At 43.7% G+C, this 15603-nt stretch overlaps 1 protein-coding gene across 2 annotated transcripts in view; it reads right to left on the bottom strand.

Annotated features, from left to right (window-relative positions):
• Positions 1–10842, bottom strand: part of nrip1b (nuclear receptor interacting protein 1b) — a 38659-nt gene extending 27817 nt beyond the window's left edge. Inside the window, exon 1 of one of the 2 annotated variants that reach the window (XM_085288226.1) lies at positions 10557–10842. The gene's annotated coding sequence lies outside the window, so the exon portion shown is untranslated. Of the gene's footprint in view, positions 1–9216; positions 10517–10556 lie in introns of those variants that run through there. The other variant, XM_085288230.1, reaches the window with a different exon arrangement.
• Positions 10843–15603: the final 4761 nt, after the last annotated feature.

Here is a 15603-nt window from a genome sequence, read left to right as displayed (position 1 = left end):
CTTCTCCTCGAGACCTATACTTGTAGGAGGCAACCTGACAATTACCTTTAAAAACCTTTAAAGCGACTTACTGAACAGTTCAGCTTGAATGATAGTGTTCCACTTCGTTTTTATTGCTGCAGCAAGCCACTTGTTACCTTGCATAATACACATTAGGCCTTTTAAAACCACAGGATGACTTGCAGAGCATTTGGTTACACAAATCTCTTACAAGTAGACTGTCGAATAGCTCTCCTGACATTAGCGTGCCTTATGCTGGCACCCCGGCGTCACAGTGTGCCCAAGCTAGAATATTAGTCCCGCCAGATGCTAGTGACGACATGTGTTTTGCGTGTACTCATTTGCATCAGCCACAGTTTGACACTTTTAAAAACCAGAGGAGGGTTGACCTGCCACTAAACTCTCACCAGCTTGGTGCTAAGCCCCTGCGTGCTAATGGTGACCTAGTGCACACAGACATGTTGGTGCCTCAGAGACAAGCCATGAAGAACGCTGCTCCACTTTCCCATGCTGCCAGACATGCTGCAAAAGCAGCAGAGCTGTGCTGTATCCCTCTAAGTGCACCAAATATGACCAGAGAGCAAATGGCTGTTGGAAAAAAAAAAAGGAGAAAAAAAGCAGAATAGGGTGTCAGGTCTCTTTATTCAACAGGGGTTGGTGGAGGTTCTAGCTAAGTGGGTGGATGTAGGTCAAGCCCTGCCTCTTCGTGAGGTCAACGCTGAATGGAAGGGGAAGGTGGCTTAGACAGAAAGAGGCCCTGGATAAACCACATTCGTCTGGCTCTTGTGCCAGCGCTGGCCCTAGACGTGTAAACAAAGTTACACAAGCACACAGCTCCTCAGTGATAACGCTAGGTGTGTGTGTGTGTGTGTGTGTGAGTGTGGAAAAAAAACATCACACACGTTACAAAAGCTCGACTGTTGCTTTAACAGTCCAAACGCTCCCTGTTTAATGGCACATAAGTTGGTGACACTTGTTTTATTCTACATAACACAGTTATAGGTGAAGAACACCTCCAACTGGCTGACGCTGTAAACAATCAACCAAATTATACAAGCTACAGGTTCATCTTGTGTGTACACGAGCTAAAAGCGTGTCAGGCGGGTGGCGGCTGATGTCTGATTTTAAAATGTCACATCCTGGCAGGTGATCACCTTAATTTAAGTTGCTCCTAACAAGCGAACTCCCTGCACTTAATCAAGAAAGCTTCTGAGCAGTTGGGACTGCAGGGGAGGCCCACTGGGTGGTGGGGGCTGGGGGTTATCTGTGATTAAAAAATACAAACAAGTGCTGATTTTCACTTTTTATCCAAATTTTTAAAAAGTATTATTCATACGCTAAAGTTAACTTTAAAAGAAGAAATGATGCATCTCAAAATACAGAGGACACGCAGATGGTGACTGACGTTTACAATCACAATTTGGCCAATAGCCAACATCAATACCAAAATATACGCCATTTTTTTCTATTAATTTTGATGTTTTCATTTTATCTACTCTTTCTTCATTTCAAAATCTTGATTTCAAAATTACTGGCCAAAACTGCCAACAGATAAATATCAGCATTATCTCATTTGCTGATGTGCAGATATTAGTCGACATATTGGCTGTTGCTGCAGCAGACTGTTTGGCCCTTATAAAGGTGGAAGACCCTGATGCAGGTACAAAGAAAAATGGTTCTGACAACAAATATTTACTTGTAGTAGAGATTACAACACCATGTATGAAAATTAAACCTATTCATAGTTTTTGGTTGTTTTGGATAAACATTCTCACTTTTCTTCCAGTGGCATAAACTATTTTCCGATGGATATTATCTGGTCCACTTAAAGGGGACTAACTTGGCTAATTTCCAAATTCAAAGTTTTATTTGTGGACTTCACTTGAGTAGATTTGCATGATTTACAGTTTAAAAGAATCCTTATTTCTTGGCCTCGGTGCAGCCACTCAGTTCATCTCTTTCATCTGCTGTCTCAGCAAGCCGCTTCAGCTCTTTTTACGATCAGGCACACTTTAGGTGAACTTTCTTCTGATTGGCTGCCCCTCGTAAACCATATTGTGACATCAAACAGAGCCAAGAGTAGAAAAAAAGGTTTGAAACAGAACAATTGGAGCAGTGTGAATCCCAAACCTTTGGCTCACAGGGATCACATATGCCATGAAACCATGTTTAATATGAACACCCACCACTGTGACAGTAAAAAAACAGAACTATATGCAGCCATAAAGGAGCTAATGAACACAGTCTTGTATAACTCCCAACTCCCTCCTGGATCAGTTAGAATACGGTATGCCACAGTCTGCTTTCTAATAATGAGTGAGATGAGAGGCACAAACACATGAGAATGAGCTCCACAGAGAAGAAGGAGGAAGAGTACGTTCCTGTCATGAAAACAAGACAGGAAAATTAGTCGTTGGCTCTTCGTAAAGCTGCCACAGATCCCAGGTGCCACTGAAGCCGCATTCACGCTCCTATCATGGATAGACAGGTAAACAAATAATCATATAAAGGTAGATTCATTATTTTTGCATTTTGATGCTAAATGTAGGACTCATTTAACTGATGCGACACGATATTTCATTTTCTCTGAAAGAACCAAGTTGCTCCTGATATCAAAGCATCCTGGAATTTAAGGAATAAATAAAAGAGTCCCATTGTCTTTCACCACACACACAACACTGAAGCATCGTAACAGGTCCCAATTAGCCTCAAACGAGCTGAGAAACAGTGGCCCTCGTTGACTGTCCAGTTCTCCCAGCGTAATATCAAGACAAGTTTCTGGGGGGGGGGACTCCATGTCATTTGCCTAAGGTTTATTAAAGCAGCTTTAACAAAGTGGGCTGGGATCCCTATTTACACAGCCATATGGTAAATGTATCCAGGGGCCAGATATGTTAACATTTGAGCATAAAAATACTCTGAAGCAGAGACAGGAGCTTGCTCTAAAGTGAGACAGTGAGCCAGCGTGGTTTAAAACAGCGGGGCAGCTGTGGGGAGTGAGGGAAGGCAACTGCAATAACACACATCCTAGCAGCCAGCTCGCTCTGGACATGAAACGACCTTTCCCTGACATATGCTGGTATCAGTGATTGAGAATCGAGTAGATGACTAAACCTGCTCCTTTCGTCAGCACAGTCAGAGTGGAAACTTGTAGCAGCCATTCTCAAATTCAGATAAAGGCTCGCTGCAGCCGCACTACTGGGTCTGACACAACCTCGACCCTGTTTGACCTTGGGAGCGATTACCAAACTGAACGACGGCCCCCGCGGCGACACACATGCCTGTAGCGAGCGTCTCCGCCCCCTCATCCTGGTAGACATACAAGGTTGGGAGAGAGGACAGGGGGTGAGGCTGGGTGAAGGGTGTCACATGATTGGATCTCCTTCTGGAGAGTTACTTAAAGAGCCTCCTCAGCAATCAGGTCAAGGTCACGTTCTAGCCCTAATGCCAAAGGAAAAGAGAGAAGTCTGTGAATGTGCGTACGTGTATGTGCGCGCGCGAGTGTGTGTGTGTTATGGAAGAGTGCATAAATAGAGAGGGGAGGAGGAATGACTACATGTTCAGCAGTCCTGGGTCCTTGACAACTCGAAAACACAAGTTATAATTCTATTAGCTGTATTAATCTTCCTGCTTAGTGGACACTTTTATTCAAAGTCACTTACACGATTATCACTCTTGCACATCTCTTCCCATTTCTACTGCTGGATATTTACTGGAGGAATCCAGGTTAATTACCTTTGCTCAAGGGCAGAGGGTGAGCAGTGTATGAGCCAGCAATCTTCTGGTCACCAGTCCATTTTCCCTAAGTAATAGGTCATATGGCAGCCTCAAGTCATCAGCCCAGTGCTTTCCATCTCCTCTCAAATGGCCTCTCTACCACTGGAAGCCTTCTAACACAGTTATGAGAAAGCTGTACTGCTGAATCCCAGTCTTTCGGTCTGTTTACCCGGCTGTAGTGAGGACTACAGTGAATAACGTCACCTCGCTAATGGATTTACAAGTGGGCTGAAGGTTCACAAAAGGACGGCATGTTTCAGAAATTCGAGAGACAACTGTGAGTGAAGGAGGGATGCTGGGGTTATGCCAAATGTCCCCAGTCCTTCCTTTGCAGCACGGGCATGCATTCGTTTCTCATTTAGCTGTGTACCTCCTATTTAGCCACGTTCTGTTAAAAAGATATTTATTGAAAGTGCAATGAATCATTTCTCTTTGCTGACAATTTTTAAATGGACCGAAGGGAATCTGTAATGTCCAAGCCATTAGAAGGCTGCTCTCCACGAAGCTCTAATGGAATATTATCTTGGATGAATGACAAATATCTACCTTGGAATTGCATGCAAGACACTGAGTGTTTCAAGGGAAATTTTTTGACATTCCTCTATTTAAAAAAGAAAAAAAAGGATAATGTGCTGCAGATCTATCTGAACTCGCACAGCTCGACTCTCCACGGCCACCCGCACAGGTCTCTTGTTGCTCAGCAACAATTCAGCTCATCACTAGCAGCCAAAAAGTTACACAATTACAGTTCAAGCCAAACGAGGGTTAGAGGTGTGCAGTGCGTAACATTATTAAGCGAGATATAGCCATCTTTCACAAGGTGTGGGTCTGAGTGAATGAGGAAGCGGGGAAACCCCAGGTGATGCATTTTCCTCCTGCAGGAACCAAGCAACGTGGAAGTGTGTGAATGCTCGCTGGGTGACAACGCCGCCCTGCAGGACGAGGTGTCGTTGGGCTGACGGCATCCAGCCGTTGCACCCGGGTACAACAAAAGTTTAACAAAGTCTCAAACTGGTCTTGAAACAGAAGCTCATACCTTATAGTATATATATGTATGCCCTGCTCCCTCTCCTCCACCACTCACCCCCCGCCCCACCCCTCCACTGTGCTGCGCTATATATCCATCATTCATTCATAAATTCTAAAAACTCCTCTTTAGTTAATTGCCTGGGAAAATTTAATTTCAAACGAAAGCTTTTAAAAGAGAAAGATATAATTAAGTTGCAGGGATCTCTCTGCCTGCCCCCCCACCCCCCGTCCAGGGGTGCCAAGGGGACGTGTGCTGTGAGCTGTGGAGCTCTGCACCGCACTGCTCCGTGTCAGGGAAGTCATGCACCCATGTTTAAAGCAGAACGTTACGTAAAGCCTCCCCCTCTGCACAGGCTTACTGCACCAGACGCTGTGTCCTTGCCTGGGCTGCTCAAGGTTCCCAAAAGGACAGGCTGCTAAGAAGTTAGGAAGGACAGGGCCCTGTGATAGCCTGCAAAAAAAAGAGAGGGTAGGCGGGAGGGTGGGTTGCTGCTTGTGACAGCCTTGGACTTTGAATTCAGCGCCAGACAGGCTCATGCATCAATCCCTCAACTTACAAAGACAAGGCACTAACCTTGACGAGGCCAGGGACTCTTCAGGAATGAGTGGCATTTTCACTTAGCCCCAGCTTCTCCCCTGTAGTCCTGCCACATAACCTGCTTAAAATAAGACACAGTTGAAGAACAGTTGACCTCAGTCACTGGACTCTGTGACCCATCGTTCTACTCCTCAACCCTCAGGTTTCTTCCACCGCCCCGGGCGGGGGTGGGGGGGCTTCGCTACAACACATGGAGAGGTCGCATAAATAGCATTTAGTGCAGAAGGTGCAGCAGCCTATCCTGATGCCTGTCAGAAAGTGTTTTGTTTGAGTCACGGCACACTCGAGTGAATCCACGTTTGCTGTGATACTCGGGATTATCACAGACTTAATTACAACCGTTCCTCCAACTGTTGCAGCTAAACAATTCTAACAAAACTACAAACATGCAGACAAGCATCTACTAGCATTATGCTGTTTATGCCACTGCAGGACAACACGACAGACATCCTCCATCACGTGCACGCAAACAGGCTGGGCATGCCTGCCGTCTATGAGCATCTGTCCTCATTCCCTTTTGCAGCCTGCCCACTCTGACACGCCTGTGACACTGGCCTGCCTGTGGCGAAGCACTTTCCCCCCCTCGTCTGACTGCAGCAGCATCCTGGCTGCACACTCACCACAAGAGTAGAGAAAACCTCCCTACTGCACCTCCACAGCCCCCGGGGTGGCAGCTCTGCTATAGGTGCAAGAGAGGCAAAGAGAGCCAGAGATGGAGGGAGAGAGCAGGGGGAGGGGGAAGTCAGTTCCACTCCGCTCCGCCGCTGTGACCGCACCAGCCTGGCCAGGAAAAGAGTCAGCTTCTCTCACATCACCCAGGAGGTCTGCTGCTCCACGCTACATCTCCTCGGTCTTTACTTAACGTACCAGAGGAGCGGTACAGTGGAGACTTGATGTTACCACACTACAGGCTAGCTTGATGCCGTTTCCCTCCTCCGCTTCATTGATCTGCACACTGGGCCTTGACGGCGGTTGTTTTCGAAAGGGGCCGATGCTTCATGTGGGTAATTTATTTGACCCGTGGTATCTCGCTCTTTCAGCCTTCCGTCCCCGTTTAGCGAGTAATTTCAGCAAAGTCTAAATAATTCACGGCAACTGCAATCAGCAGCGATCAATTGGGGGAGATAATTGAAGGGCCTGTGAGGTGTGAAGGCAGAGGGGCGGAGAGTTGGAGGTGAAGGCGAAAGTCAAAAGGGAGGAGGAGAAGGTGGTGGGTGCAGGGGGGGCGCGAATCATTCAACAGCTGAGTTCTGGCTAGTATAGCTTTCAGGGATTGCAGAGAAGGAGTCCATCTTTCTTCCTCACATTTCGTCATTCCAGCCTGCATCCAGGAGCGTTTAGCAGTTACTGCTTTGTCATCAAAATAAGTCTCATTGACTTTGGCTGCCTTCTGCTCGCGACAGAAGCACCGGCAGAAGCGCTGTCTCTGAATGAGACACAGCGGCTCGCTATGACTGAGAGCAGAAATCTTTTAAGTGGGAAGACACCACAACTGCCCCCACGGTGATGTCATTTCCAAAAGCAACAGCAAACTTCTGTACTTCCACATCACTTTCTGACTGTGTAGGCATTCTAGGGGGAGAAAATTCAGAGAAAACGCACTGAAAATACACCCCGATCAGTAAACGGTACACATGCATCTTTATGTGTGCTTATCTGCGTGCCCCATTTCTGCTTGGTTTAGAATAGCGGTGTTCCAGTAGTAATTTGAATGTCTATTTTAATTCAGCACTGTTGGCTTCCATCAGTCTGCATTTTTGCTTTAGTCACTCAAGCCGTGATATTTTAGCCTAGTGCTCACCATCATTTTCAAGAAATTTGCTTATGTAAAAGCCACTGACAGACGATCGGTACTAGGGAGGCACTAACAGATCAGCTGAATATCGGCCGATAAGATATCAGCAGATAAGTCTGCATTTACTGATATCAGTTTGAGCATTTAATTTTGGGGGGGGTTTCAGGCTGTAGTTACTCAGATTTTGAATTTAGTATGAAAAATAATCACATTATAATACAGGAAGAAAAAGGGGAGAAGGAGAAATGTCATTACAGATTACAGGTTGGAGGGGGTTTGGCGTGTGGGTAAGGTTGGTGCATTTCTCTAAAAAATGGTAAACATAACAAAATAGGACTGAAACAGTATAAATATGGAGTATCAGGCAAACCTTTATTTGTGACACAGGCACTGGGCAAGAATTTGTATGGAAGAGAGGACAGAAGATTACCAGTACTTAATAGTAAATCAGAGAGAAGTGATCATTTCAGTTTGTTGATTGAACACAACACTGACTTCTGTCTTGTTAATTAGAGATAAATGTTTCATTCTGACTGTGAAATTTACAGCACAACTGTCACGGTGTAAATCTTTTTCCTGTTACAGCAGCACTTCTGACCATTGTTATTAGAAGAGTGTCTGCTGAACAAACAAACGATAAATGGAACAATAATTTGGTTTAATGCACGCCCCGCACTGGCATTATGGAGCCCAAACAATTAGAGAAATGAGTTTGTGGCCCAAAGGTGTCTGGTTTCGAATCCTCAGTGGGCTGACAAGAGCGCGGGCCTGTAAGTAGATGAGAAATGCACTTCTGCTCCTCACATCTACTGTCAAAGTGCCCTTGAACAATGTTCGGTGGCCAACAACACAAGTGCTGGGCATCTCCCAGGTCTATAATAAATCAAAAACTCTGCAGTAAATGCATGACACTTGTTCTGGTAGATTGCACATTAGTTTTTCTTTTTTTTTCTTGCTGCCGAGTATCTCAGCAATCAAAAAGCGGGACGCCACTCTCAATTTCTGTCCGCCCTGTGCTCGTGCTGTGGTCTATGACAGATTTACAAACACTAAGGGTTTGAGCTGGCACAGTGGCAGTAGTTAGAGAAGCTGTTAGTAGAGGTAAGTGGCTGGGCAAGTACTCTGTGGAGTCATTGTGTGAAAAAAAAATACATTTTTTACAGCGATTTCTCCTTTACATAATTCAATGTCACAAAGTAGCAACAAGCAGGGTGGATTCTGAAATTACTCTGTGTTTTCCACAATGTGCAAAAGAGATGTGCAGAACACACCTGCAAGAGCACACACACACACACACACACACACACACACACACACACACACATAAACACTCATGTCAAAACTTGCCACGTTCATACAGCAGCGGCGGCGGTGGCAGCAGTGTTTTGATGGCAGATAAGATTCTGCAGTAATGAAAGGCAGCCAGTGGACAAGAGAGGAGAGAGTTCAGAGTCCAGTCTTGTGACTGTTGAGCAGCCTCGGCATCATTTGCATTTGGCCATTTGAATGTCCTCTGGTTCTGTTGCAGGCTACTGCACATCACTCAACAGCAGCTCCCGGGACAATAGCAGATGGCAGAGTCAAATCAAGCCCCGTCCAACACAGAGGATCCTATGAATTGCAGCACTCAAACACTCATAAAGCACAACTTAAAAAGTTGGGCTACAAACGTGGAGGTTTTACGTTATCTGTGGCAACAGAGGACAAGCCGAACTACCTTGAACATCTTGTGTAAGTTCAGGTCAAATAATTAAGCAGCTTAAATGTTCAACAAAAGAGAGGCTAAGAGGCAGACCCCCAGACACAGGCAGTATTTAGAAGGCTTTAAAAAAGTTTGACTCTTCTCTGCGTTACTTTAGATTGGTAGCCTAAGTAGTTATGTGGAAGGCAGGAAATTAACTGAACCCTTTTTAAAAAGCCTCATATTCCAACATCCAAACAGGTTATTTCAGAAGCTGAACTGCAGCTTGTACTCTGCCCTCTTTCCGGTAAGTCTCAGAAAACTTCAGCCCCTGACCTTTTGCCTCCACACGGATCCAAAGTCCAATGAAGCAATAAGATATTTGTGAAAAAAAGGAACACCTACGTAAAGGCCACTCAGAAACTCTCGCCGAGAAAACATCCAAGCCTTTGAGATCTATCAAAACACATCTGACATGACGGTCGGGTGATGTGACAGGCTGCAACAGACCAACTTGAAATGATGGGTGTTTAAGTCTGCAGACTAGACTAATCTCTATCAGAGGACCCTGGGGAGGGTAGAGACATTCAGACATTTTCAGAGGTGGGGTAGGTAACAAGCAAAAAAAAAAAAAAAGAGTATTAATGGGAATCACCAACTAAGCCACACATCAAGTGCACACCTTTTTGAGTGCATTAAAAAAAGCATTACCTTGATCCTGACTGTGTAATAAAGTTGTTGTAGCAACACTGCTTTGCAACATTTTTAACAACCTTCGCCTACACTGTGTTTACTGTACATGCTCAGGGGTTAGTGTCACTGTCCCTGCTTTCCCCTGAGTGCTACTGCAGTGACACATGCAAAGTCTTGCTCAATGAATATTCAACCCAAACTCATTTTTACACCCAGTGGGCCCAGGTGGCTTTTAGCACCTTGAAACAATCACATATGAGTCAACGTATAAGACCCTTTACGCTCGGAGGGCCATTAAAAACCCCTTAAGACTTGCCAACTGTAATCTACACACCGGTGCAACTGTGAAGCGTTTCCCTTTGGTGGTGCTAAAACTACAAGATGGGGGGCTGTGCAGTGTTTTGACCCGACGTGATGAACTACATTAACTGTACTAACGTTACATTACAGCTGCCGCGCTCCAAGCAGAAGACGGTGCGCACTGTTATTAAATTAAGCCAACGGGTGACATTAGTCATTCGGTGTTCGTACTGCCAAGCAGCCTGACAGCCCAGAATACACTGTGAAAATTAGCTGGAGGGTTTCAAGAGATTCAGAGGCGGTGTGTGCGTGTATGGGGAGAACATTTATAGAGAAATGCCTCTATCGTGGGCCTAATTTGAGTCACTGATCCGAAGGATACGGGCACTGGCTGCCGTCACTGAGCGGCTGTGCGGCTAAATGGAAAGCCACACGGGCAGGTTTATTCCCCGCTTCTTTATGCAGCGATTTCAGCGACACATCCATAAGCGCCCCTGGTCGCCGTGCGACACACAAACAGCGTTACCGATCCCCGACACAAACGCACACATACACACACAGAAAAAAAGCGCACGATCTAACCACTTCCCGACATACGCGCACCCGTGTACGTTTCCACCCGCAGCAGTATAAGAATAATATTGTCCAGACGTAACAGTGCGCTCGCTTACAGATCCCCTTACCTGCGTTCGTCCACCCCACAGAGGCGCATCGTTATCATTCGACAGGAGGAGGCAAATCCAATGAAAACGGTCGCGACACTTTTGGCAGGAAGCAGAAATGGCGAGGCAGGCTTCGAGGGAGGAAAAAATCAAGTCCGAAATAATTTCTAAAAAGCCTCCTTTTGATTTGATTTTTTAATTCTACAAATGAATGCTGCGCCTGTGAGCGAGCCGAGGTGTGGAGTGCGTAGTCTGTGGAAATTGTTTATTCTCGGAGTCCCCTCGCTGTGGAGAAGTGAGCGCAGACAGCTACACTCCTCCTCCTCCGCCTGCCGCTGACACCACCCTTAAAGGAACAAGCCTTCACCGCTGCCCACATACTCCCTCTGCCAACAAGGAAGCACTTTTTAACATTAGATGTACAGCAAATGGTCTTAACGCTGTTTTTTTCCCCATTTTATACTAAGTAATATACACCGCCTACGGTTTGTCTCACACCAAGGGACATACAATGGAAATGCTTAATTAGCAGATTATTATTTAATCATTTCAATTATTAAGAATAAGCTGGGCTAAAATAACCTACCAAGGAGGGGATCTTTTTGGTTACGTCTCATTCTGTCTCACTTTAAAAAGGAATGTTCAAAAAGTTATGAATAAATGCTGATAAAACTTTGTAGGTGTGTGGAGTGGGGTCATGGTAATAATCCAAAATTTCCACCAACATCCACAAAGGTCTTCGAGGTCAAGTTAACGATTTGTTGGTTGAAAACTGGAAAAAAAAAGTCTTATAACTTAGAAACTATGATTCTTACAAGTGTGGTGTGTATTAACATGTAAAGATTTAAAATATCTTATATGTCATATCATATCTCATTTGACCTCTGACCTCTCTGGGTCAATAGATTGATCTGAAAAGTACTAATAATCGTATTCACACCTATTAAAAACTACATTTCTTACTGTCAGCGTTTGTATTGACCACACATAGGCAAAAAGGCAATGATATAAGGAGATTCTACATATCACGTTACGTTGGACCTCTGACCTCTTCTTCAATGTCAAACAAGGTCAGACTTTCATAAAATATCTGTTTTCTTTAAAACCTACTGCCCGTGTTTGTCTGTCAACAACTAAGAAATTATACCGGTATATGGAGATTCTCAATATCACATTATAGCTTGCATCCAAAGTGTGTTCTATCTTTAAAGAAAGAACTGTCAAGAGAAGGAGAATGAGCTGCCTGGTGAGTTAGATACATACTGTACTATAATGTTATATAATAATCAATACCTGTTATCCATTACCTACTGCTACATAATGCTTACATACAAAATACAGCACTTTTCTCTTAAAAGTAAATACTGCCCACAGAGTGAGTGATCATTCTCAGATTCATTCTTTTTATTATTATTTTTGCTTCTTCTTCTTCTTTTAAATAAAAGCATGTCTATGTAAATAGAGAGTGTAATTCCTCAAATGGCCACTTGAGGCTGCCTCAGAAGACGGTCAAGTCCCAGTTTAACATCCTTAATAAAAATGGCTGACTTTACAACAAAAATCACCATTTTTACAGCCTGCGGATAGCTTTCACCATCGTAACTATTATGCTGGGTGATTTTTTTCATGACCTTTTTTTCTGTAGCTTAACGTAAGGGTGCTTTCTTTAACAGGTGTGGCCTTTCTGCAAGGCACACAACATCTCAAGTCCATTGGTGCTTTTTATTAGCCTGTGACTTAGGACTAATAAGCACATATCTGTATGTGTTCTTGCACCCATACAAATTATGAATGCTGCTTGCTAGCCTTACTCTAGTCCAAGTATATTAACTGGATTCTACATATTGAACCCTCAGTGTTAGCATTTCAGCCATGACCATTTTGAAGTGACCCTTCTTGGACAAAGCAGTGGAGTGATATGTTATTAGCTAGCTCGCAAACTTGAGTTTTAAATTGGTGGTTGATGGTTTCAGACTACTATACTAGAATTTCAATAACAATAACTTTGTGGACGGCCAGTACCACGCATCATGACATATTATTTGCCTGGTAGTTCAATTAAAAAAGTTCCATAAGGCACCAACATGGTGCAAATATGGCTGAGAGGTCGAGTTGAATGTTTCACATAAGTGACGGTAACAGCTGCTTATCGTGGCACATCCCAGGGCCTAAACCTGCCATTTTAAACACATTATAATGTTAAAAAAATGCTTTCTTAATGATACAGAAGTGGACATTTTAACATGGGAGTTGACCAATTCACCATCGGAGCCAGCCCCATGTGGTCACTAGAAGAACTGCAGTTTTTGGCACTGGCTTCACTTTGGTAAATGGACTGGTTCTTATATAGCGCTTTTCTACTCTTCTGAGCACTCAAAACTTGTACATTCACACAAGCACATTGGCTGGATGCATCGGAGAGCAAACTGGGGTTAATATCTTGCCCAAGGATATTTGGCACGCAGACTAGGGGAAGCCAGGAATCGAACCACCAACCTTCCAACCAGTAGATGACCTGCTCTACCACCTGAGCTACAGCCACCCCACTTTGCAGCCCTCAGGGTTGCCACTTGTTCAGTATTTGGCCTGTGTTACCTTCTTAAAGTCTTTGTTTTATTTAACTGTATTTGGATGTATAATTTGTAATCTAATTATTTAATACTATCAATATAATTTGTTCCAAAGGGTTAACAGAATCATGCTTGTAGTAACAAATGCTACATTAACATCAACCATAGTGGTAACAGTTGCAGTTTTAAATGTAACAGCAGCTGGATATGTAATAATCTCCAAAAGGTCCTTTAAAATGATAATAATAATAATAATTTTTTTAAAACAACAGCAATTCTTAAAGAGGGACTTTACTGTACAAAAACTGGTTTATTTGTCACCATGAGTGCCACATTTTATTTTATTTTCTTATTTATTATTTTCTATTGTTATTCACAGAAGTGCATGTGTAATATGGCAATGCCAGAATTGACATGCAGGGAAAAAAGAGCTAAAAAAGAAAAAAGGGGAAAAATTAGAAAGACTAGAACATAAAGCCTGGATGCTCATGCCTGGAGCACTTAGGTGGCCAGAGAAGTCTGGTTAAAATGTATTGAGAGAAATTAGCATTACAGGAAATGTATGAGCCTGAAAGCAAGAACTTCAAGTCTCCTTACTTTGTCAAATTGCAATACTAAATTGGTGAATTTCCCCTTTAAGGAAGTGCTTTTAAATTCTCCTTAAAAATAGCATTGTAGTAAAAGATAATCCACGATTCACATTTTGCTTTGGAATAAAAATTGCTTTCCCCTTTAGATGAGTTAACAGAAACAGTCACAGGCAGACTACAGTAAATCTAAAAGACTAACATTTCTTAATCTAGCCATCTAAAGCAGGTTCAATTATAGCTCTTCAGTTGGATGGAGGATTAAGTAAGAAGTACCCTAAATAACCTTGTTGTGAGCATTCCTAAACAAATCATTAGGTTGCTCCATATGAGACTGCCATAGTGCTGGAGCTCTACTGTCTGCCTCACAGTGACCAAGTGGGGGAAAAGAACAACATAAATGGCATCAAAGCACCTTTGGATATATGAGACGTCTCCCAGGTGTGTCACTTGACTGTGAAGCAGGGAGCCATTCACCGAGCAGAAGATGCGCTCATGGAAACTTTTAAAATGTTTCTCGCTCGCCATTATTGTAAACATTGTAAATCTAAACCAATGATTACGCACCTTATGCTTCCAAATAACCCCCCCCCCCCTTTTCTTTGTGTCATCTTGTGCTAATCTGTGCTATCTGGTCCACTGGCCTGCAGTCTGTCAACTCAACATGGCCTTGAACAAAATGTCTCTAAGGACCTGGGGAACATCAGTGTTCTGGTGAATGAGAACACAACAACATAACCTACTTCCAGCCATTCCTGTCTCTATTTCCCCTTTTCAAATCCAGGATCGGGGGGGGGGCAGTGTGTGTTTGTGTGGGTGAGAATGTGAGCGAGACAGAAGGGTGTGTGTGTGTGTGTGTGTGGGGGGGGGGAGAGGGGGGTTGCTCCTCCTCCTCCTCCCACTGCTGTGTTATCACATCATGCTGTGTTATTGGCCACTTGTATTCAGCCAGCTGGATACTGTGCCTTCTAACCTGCGGTAACCCCACTGTGGTGTTTAAACAGTAATTCAGTTCATTGCCAGTAGTATAAACAGAGGCGGCACTCAACATGTCAGTCAGGTAAATTGGATAGTTTTCTTTTACAAGGCTGTTGTTCACAATAGGTGTTACCTGCAATTTGCATTTTGAGTGTAGCAGCAGTTAAAAGTCTGAGCAAAGTCCTCGCCAAAGTGCTATTCATAAAAAGTTGATGTTGCTGCTGTTTTTATTGTTGCCGTCTGATTGCACCACGAGTGCCGCTCAGGATCGCGATTTTGTCGAGACGTCAAAAGTTGGACGAGCAGGCTCCGCTCGGCAATCTGGACGGTATCTTGTACCTTGTAACCTCTGAACTGGAGTGACCTTTCATCTTTGAACTCTGACCCCGAATGCCACATAAATGGAGATACAATATTCTCCCTTTCATTCCCTCCCCCTCCCCCTCCACGAACTTTGCCCCTGAAGCTTTTCACAGAAATGGGTTTCAGGAAACTCTGTCCTTTGACCCTGAATTACAGGGACAGATTGTGACTGACGAAGAAGAAAAAAAAGAAAAAAGTCTGAGGTCCTCATGTGAAAACAGTTTGTCTTGATGTTATTTATGTATGGGATTTAACACATTGTGTGGTGAAGGTTGGTTACAGATGCTCACGGGCTGGTTGCAGCTGTGTGAGGGAAATAGAAGTGCAGAAAATGGCAAAAGCTTTAAAAAAAGAGGAAGCTCACCAAGTGTTTGAAAGACATTAGGAAATGGAAGTTGCTGTTTTACAAGACTAACTTTATTGTCTCGTTAACGTGGTGTCTTCTTTAGTGTGTTCAAAAGTGCTGAGCTGTCATTTTGAAATACGATATTATCTAGATATTAAATTAAATATTAAATATTCAACAACTGTAGGAAGCAATAAAAGTTTTTCCGATAACTTCGGCCTCTT

The sequence above is a fragment of the Mchenga conophoros genome, linkage group LG10 (genome assembly GCF_057382185.1).
Source record: "Mchenga conophoros isolate Kocher_MC1m ecotype Shallow Benthic linkage group LG10, M_conophoros_male_GT1.1, whole genome shotgun sequence".
In the NCBI taxonomy this organism is placed as follows: domain Eukaryota; kingdom Metazoa; phylum Chordata; class Actinopteri; order Cichliformes; family Cichlidae; genus Mchenga; species Mchenga conophoros.
Note: the sequence above shows the minus strand (reverse complement) of the source record. Positions and strands in the feature narration are given on the sequence as shown.